The following is a 7,257-nucleotide window of genomic DNA, read 5'->3' as shown; positions in this document are numbered from 1 at the left end:
TTAAACCCCATTCCATGGATAGCCTTGTAGTTCCAGCATGAACAGAACATTCCGAACAAACTGGCAGGCTTTGGGATGACACAAACAGAGCAGCAGCCTGTGGCTGATTGTGGGGTGGGAAAAGCTGGGGAGCACAGAGGCAGGGGAAGGCCAAGGAGTTGATGAACAAAATCATCCCTCCTTTGCTATGTTACAGTTCCAAATAAACCAGATGTTTAAACTCCTAGGCAGAGGCAGCAGGTCCAACCGGCTTTATTCACCACAAAAAGCAGTAAGACCAAAACAAAATCTATCCCAACCATCACTTTTATTTCAAAGATTGAGAAAAGAACTTTAATCACAAAATCAAAAATCGACAAATTTCACCAGCAGCAATACAGTGAGAGGAGGAGACAGAAAAAGGGAAGGTGGGGGGATGTGGTGGAGAGAGAGAGGTGGGGAGAAAGAGGGACAGAGAGAGAGAGAGAGAGAGAAGGGAGTGGAAGAGAGAGAGAGAGAGAGGAGGGGCTGAGGGCGTCAGAGAGAGAGAGACCCCTCACCACTATCTGTCCCCCTGGGCTCCAGGTTAGTTTTGCTGAAATGTTTGTGGATTGAGTTTTAGAGGCTGTAGACAGTAAAGCCCAGACAGAATCATGATTTTTCTGACAGCATCTCAGAAATACAATGTCAGTTGAATCTTTCCCTGGCACTCACCTCACAGCCCTACTCACTCAGATCGTGGGTTCAGTTGTCCTCTCCCCTAAGAATTTTATATTTACATATAACACAGGGACCATTGGGCTGTACAATACCAGTCAGGAGTGAGCCATCCCTTTACCCAATGTGTGCATGGGAGTTGCCATGCCATTGAGCTACACACCAGGGCAGTAGAGTCCAACAGTTCCCTCATACAGTCCATTCTTTGTCATCACAAGATGTCTTGCACGTATCCTCTCATAGTAACAATTAGTTTTCAAGTTCAGTTGAATCCGGTTTCTGAAGTGCTGCCATTTTGGTGATTTCTCTGACTGCGACAAGCAACACACTCAGTAAAGCAGCTGGAGTGGACAGAGAGCTGGCTGTAGGAGTCAGGAATTTCAATCACTTCCCCAAACACCACGACTCCAATCTGAAACTGAAGTAATACGTCTGCTCATAAATATCCATTCCTGAAAGTAAATCTCTGGATATCTTTGGAATTCAGGAACATGTTCAAATCATATCAGCCACTGCCTAGGAGCAGGAGAAACACAAAGTTTATTAAAGCTGGCTTGAATTGCGACAATAGTAATATTGATAGTGTTATGAAAATGTATCTAAAGTTATTAATTTATAATATAATCAGCTGGACACAGAGAACACATTGCGACAGCAAAAATGTTGCATTTGCAAAGAACAAGCTGATAGAATGAAGATACCAAGTTTGCAACACTTTCAGAGAAAGGATCATTTGACTCTTTGTGGATGGAAAGCTGCCGTAGACAGTACCCAGTCAGGATGTATCACAGCAACTGCTCTCTCCAAGACCACAAGAAATTACAGAGAATTGTGAACACAGCCCAGTCTATCACACAAACCAGCCTCCCATCCAATAACTCTGTCTACCCTTCCCACTGCCTCGGGGAAGCAGCCAACATCATCACAGACCCCTCCCACTCTGGTTATACTCTCTTACAGCCTCTTCCATTGGACAGAAAATACAAAAGTTAGAAAACACACATCAACAGAATCAAGAACAGTTCTCCGCTATTACCAGACTTTATAAATATACCTCTCATATTAAGTTGATCTTTCTCTGCACCTTCTCTGTAGCTGTAACACTTTATTCTGCATTTTGTTCTATTACTCTGATATACTAATGGAAGGTATGATTTGTCTGCTGAGCACACAAAACAATACTTTTCACTGTGTATGAGTGACAATATTAAATCAAATCAAACTAAATATTGGCTTTGAACATTGGTGAAACAGTCTTTTCCTACTCTCGTTTTATACTTTACCTGAGATGCCTCACATCAAAGTGAGAGAGTTGAAAACCCAATTATCGTGGTTGCAACAAGGTCTACTAGGTGAACCTCATAGATAGCAGTTCCCTGATTGGGTCTGTTAATCTGCTGCAATCAGGGAGCCCTGATTGACAGATAAAAACAGGAGTTTTGAGAAGATTTGTAGCTCAGGTTGAGTTTCTGGATGAAGGTTTGCTCGCTGAGCTGGAAGGTTCATTTTCAGATGTTTCATCACTTTACTAGGTAACATCTTCAGTGAGCCTCCAGATGAAGCACTGCTGATGTTTCCTGCTTTCTATTTATATGTTTGGGTTTCCTTGGGTTGGTGATGTCATTTCCTGTTCTTTTTCTCAAGGGTGGGAAATGGGGCCCAAGTCAATGTGTTTGTTGATAGAGTTCCAGTTGGAATGCCATGCTTCTAGGAATTCTTGTCTGTCTCTGTTTGGCTTATCCTGGGATGGTTGTGTTGTCACAGTCGAAGTGACATCCTTCCTTACCTTTATGTAAGGGACTAGTGAGAGAGGATCGTGTCGTTTTGTGGCTTGTTGATGATGGCTCAAAATGTCTGAAAATGAACAGCTCAGCGAGCAAACCTGCATCCAAGAACAGGAGTGTCAGAGGTTCTGTACACTCGAGAGCTGACTCTAAGGAAGCTGGCCCAGTGACAAGGACTTGACATGTGTAAACAAAGGGTGATTTATGTGCATTTGGAAAAGCATGGGCTAAGTCAGCATGGCTTTGTGTGGGTTAGGTCATGCCTCACTAACTTGATTGAATTTTTTGAGGTGACAAAAGTGACTGATAAGGGTAGGGATGTTGTTTAGATGGATTTTAGTTCGGCTTTTGACAAGTTCCCTCATGGTAGCCTCATCCAGAAGATTAAGATGCATGAGACCCATGGTGACTTGGCCACTTAGATTCAGAATTGACTTGCCCATATAAGGCAGAGGGTAGTAATCGAAGGGTGTTTGCCAGGCTGGAGGTCTGTAACCAGTAGTGTCCCGCAGGGATTCATGCCGGGACCTCTGCTGTTTGTCATATATATGATTTTAGATGAAAAGTTAGATGGTTGGGTTCGCAAGTTTACAGTCAATACAAAGGTGACAGGAATTGTGGGTAGTGTAGGAGGTTGTCAAAGGATGTAGCAGCATGAAAATCAGTTACAGATGTGGATGGAGAAATGGCAGATGGAGTTTAATCCAGGTAAATGTGAGGTGCTGCACTTGGGAGATCAAATGTTAAGGAAAAATATACAGATAATGGTGGAACCCTGAACAGCATTGATGAACCCCAAGATACCTCTTACAAGTCTATAGATCCCTGAAAGTGGCCACACATGTAGATGGTTGGTAAAGAAGGTATATGGCACACTTGCCTATATTTGTTGGGCAATTGAGTATAAGAGTCAGGATGTCATGTTGCAGCTTTATAAGACTTTAGTTAGATCACAAAGTATTGTGCTGAATTCTTATCGCCACATTACAGGAAGGATTTGGAGAGGCTGCAGAAGAGGTTTACCAGGATGCTGCCTGAATTAGAGGGTATGGGCTATAAGGAGAGACTCGAGAAACTCATGTTTTCTCTGGAGTGGCAGAGGCTGAGGGGAGATTTGATAGAAATCTACAAAGTTGTAAGATTCAGAGCTAGGTTTGAGGGTCAGAATCTTTTCCCCAGAGTTGAAATGCCTAATACAAGGGAGCATGCATTTAAGGTGAAAGGGGAAAAGTTCAAAGGAGATGTGAGGGGAAGTTATCTTTTTAAAATAGTGTTAGGAGTCTGGAAGGTACTGCCGGGGTGGTGTGGTGGTGGTGGAGGCAGGTATGATAAAGACGTTTAAGGGACTTTTAGATAAGCGCATGAATATGCGAGGCATGGAGAGATATGGACCAAGAGCAGGTAGAAGGGTTTAGTTTAATTTGGCGTCATGTTCGGCACAACATCGTGGGCCGAAGGGCCTGTTCCTGTGCTGCACTGTTCCATGTTCTAAACGCTGTCCTGGCTTGTGATGACAACGTCTCTTGAAGGGACTTCTTAAAAATTGGCCATTTTTGTAATTGAATTACCACATTTACACTTACAGTACAGATGGAGGAATAGTGACAGCGCGTTCCTCCCTTCGTTGTCATAACGATTTGTTAAAGAACCTGGCTGACTGGTGTCTGATACTAGCATACTAGCTGCATGGCCTAACCAAAGTCTTCTAAAGCTGCAACTTGACATTCTGACTGTTGTACTCAATTCCCCACCAATACGGGAAAACATGCCATACCATATCATCCTCAGCAATAGCTCTTCCCTTTATACATTCAAACTGAGAGACCAGTCAAGGAATGAGTCAGGGAAAGGAGCCAGTTCTTCTCCTAAATAAAGTTGTATCAAACATTTGAGAGCTTACAAGCAGCAAAGAACCACAGACAAACGAGTGTAATTGGAAATGGGGACATCGTTTTAGAAACACCAATACAGCTTTGTGTACTGGAGTAATATTTATTATCCAAATGGTCCTGTGTGAGGTTAGTACATTTTTACAGGTGAATGTAATAAATTGGAACAGTTTTAAAAATAATGGCTGGACCGGGCGCTTGTGGCACAATGGTAGTGTTCCTACCCCTGAACTGGGAGGACTGGGTTCAAGTCCATCTGCTCCAGAGATGTGCAACACCATCTCTGAACTGGTTCCATAGAAAATATCTAAAGGCATTGCCCTGAAGGATTCTTGAGGTGCAGTGTAATTAAGCAGAGTCTACATGGTTTTAGCAAAGGGAAATCATGTTTAACTAATTTATTGGAGCTCTTTCAAGAAGTAAGTTGTGCTGTAGATACAGGGGAAACAGTGGAGGTACTGTGTTTAGATTTTTGATAGGCATTTGATAAGGTGCTGCAAAGGTTTTTGTGAATAATAAAATCTCATGACATGGAGTAAGATATTGCAATGGATATGATGATTAGCTGGTAACAGCAAGTAGACAGTCAGAATAAATGGACATTTTTTAGGCTGGCAGGATGTCATGAGTGATGTGCCAAAGGGGTCAGTTCTGGGGCCTCAACTCTTCACAATTTATAGAAATTATCTGTGAGAAGGGACTGAAGGTATCGAAGCTACATTTGCTGATGACACAAAAATAGGTAAGAAACAAACTTAGGAGGAGAACATAAGGATCTTACAAAGGGATGTAGATTGTTTATAAAATGACGGCAAAGATCTAGCAATGTGAGAAATTGTGAAATTGTCCATTTTGGTGGAAATAAATTCAAAGCAGCAGATTATCTAAATGGTGAGAGGTTGGAGAGCTCTGAGATGCAGTGTGATCTGGGGATCCTAGTGCATGAATCACAAGGTTAGTACTCTTGTACAGCAAGTAATGAGGAAAGCTAAGAGAATGTCATATTTTATTGCGAGGGGAATGAAATGCAAGAATAGGGAGGTAATAATTCAGTTATAGAGGTTATTCGTGAGACAGCAACTGGTGTAGTGTATACCAATACGGGTCACAGTACTTACAGAATGATGTTGGTACTTCAAAAGGAGTTCAGAGAAGATGTATTAGACTAATACCTTGATTAAGCGGATTGCCTTGAGAGGAACGGCTAGACAGGCTAAGCCTGAATTTAGAAGATTCAAAAGTGATTTAATCAAAACAAAAGATCCTGAGGGGGTTTGACCAGGTGGATGCCAGGGTGGAGGCAGGAATGTAGAGTTGAAGTTAAAATCATTTAACCTCAATTTATTGACTCATGGAGCAGACACAAAAGGTTGAGTGGCCTACTCCTGTTCCATGTTCCCATGGTAATGTCCCGATATCTAGGCCAGGAGGCCTGTGCACAAGTCCCACATGTTCCAGAGGTGTGTCCTAACATCTGAGTGGTTGATTAAAAAATGTCAAAGCATTATCCATGGTTGCAATGAAAATTTCAGCTTTTGCCATCAATGGTAGAATTTTAGATACAAAGCTAAGAAAGAAACTAGTGGCCAACAATCTCAGCATTGAACTGGGAGAGACCAGATCCCTGGCAACGTTTCAGTGGGAAAAGTGAGGAAAAGGAAAAGAGCATTTGAGGGAGGAATTACAGGAGAACCAAGATAACAAAATCTCAATTAAAACATTTCGAATAAAGAAGGGATGATCCTCCAAAACCAGTGAAGCCACTGCTAGGGAGAAAACTGTCCCAACTCGAGGATAAGTGCAAGGTGTTTACACTGACCTTGACAACCTCAAAAAGTGAGAGCAGGGGATTGAGAGACATTTTTCACTTAATTTGAGAAGATTACAAAGCAAATTAAACGGCCCCCAGAAGCTGCAAATGCAAATCAGGTTCACATGCAAAGCCCATGAGGTTTAAGCCGTGCTTTGAGACTTGTGCAGATTGAGATAGCTTTAAACAACATGATCCTCAACCCTTATGAGCTAATGTCAGAAGCTCACGGGCACAAATGTTTCAATCCCCAATAACATTCTGAGGATGACTTAGAGCTTGAGGGGGTCTGGTATCCTGCCATTTCTTGATGAATGCGGGCACTTAAACAGAGGCAGTCTTCGAAAGCAAAGAATTTAAAAACTCTCTCCCTACCCTTATAAAGGACACATGTAGAGAACATGCACCAGCAGCTGAGGTAGTTGATGATTACAATCTTGTCCATATGCCCCGACTCCAAGAGAAACCCAATTTGTGTGTCACACACACCAACACCCCCATTCCCATATGCCTGAGAAGGATAGAATGAAGGAAAATGAAAGAAAGGCAACAGCTGGGATAAGAAAAGAAAGCTGGAGTGCAAGAACATCCCTTAAATCGGGCCAAGGATGAAGGTCCTGTGGGTCAGAGTGGTGCCCAAAGGTCCACCGACTTGCACAACATCACAACTGAACCTCTTTGCATTGACTGTTGGAAACAGAACAGTAAACCAGTGGAAATCTTAGGAAATGCTTCAGGAAAGGCTGTATCAGAATTGGAAGTCAATGTTATGACAGTAGTGATGGAAGAACTGAAATTTATTCCCTCATGACATACCAGAATGGAATGCAGCTTAGGTTAATCAAGGGAATTCTTCCTTGAATACAGAGTCTTTAGTAAAGCCTTTGATAAGGTTCCGCATGGTAGACTAATTGGTAAAGTTAGATCACATGGGATTCAGGGTGAGCTCACTATTGGGTTAAAAAGTTGGCTTTACAGTAGGAGATAAAGGGTGGTGGTGGAGAGCTGTTTTTCACACTGGATGCCTGTGACCAGTGGTGTTCCACAGCAATCAGGACTGGGTCGGCTTTCGTTTGTC

The 7,257-nt window shown here is 42.5% G+C and overlaps 1 protein-coding gene across 2 annotated transcripts in view; it reads right to left on the bottom strand.

Moving 5' to 3' along the window:
* Positions 1–624: 624 nt before the first annotated feature.
* Positions 625–7,257, bottom strand: part of shc2 (SHC (Src homology 2 domain containing) transforming protein 2) — a 30,183-nt gene continuing 23,550 nt past the window's right edge. The window contains exon 13 of one of the 2 annotated variants that reach the window (XM_043721549.1): positions 625–1,212. The gene's annotated coding sequence lies outside the window, so the exon portion shown is untranslated. The remainder of the gene's footprint in view (positions 1,213–7,257) is intronic. The other variant, XM_043721550.1, reaches the window with a different exon arrangement.

The sequence above is a fragment of the Chiloscyllium plagiosum genome, chromosome 31 (genome assembly GCF_004010195.1).
Source record: "Chiloscyllium plagiosum isolate BGI_BamShark_2017 chromosome 31, ASM401019v2, whole genome shotgun sequence".
NCBI classification, from domain to species: Eukaryota; Metazoa; Chordata; class Chondrichthyes; order Orectolobiformes; family Hemiscylliidae; genus Chiloscyllium; species Chiloscyllium plagiosum.
Note: the sequence above shows the minus strand (reverse complement) of the source record. Positions and strands in the feature narration are given on the sequence as shown.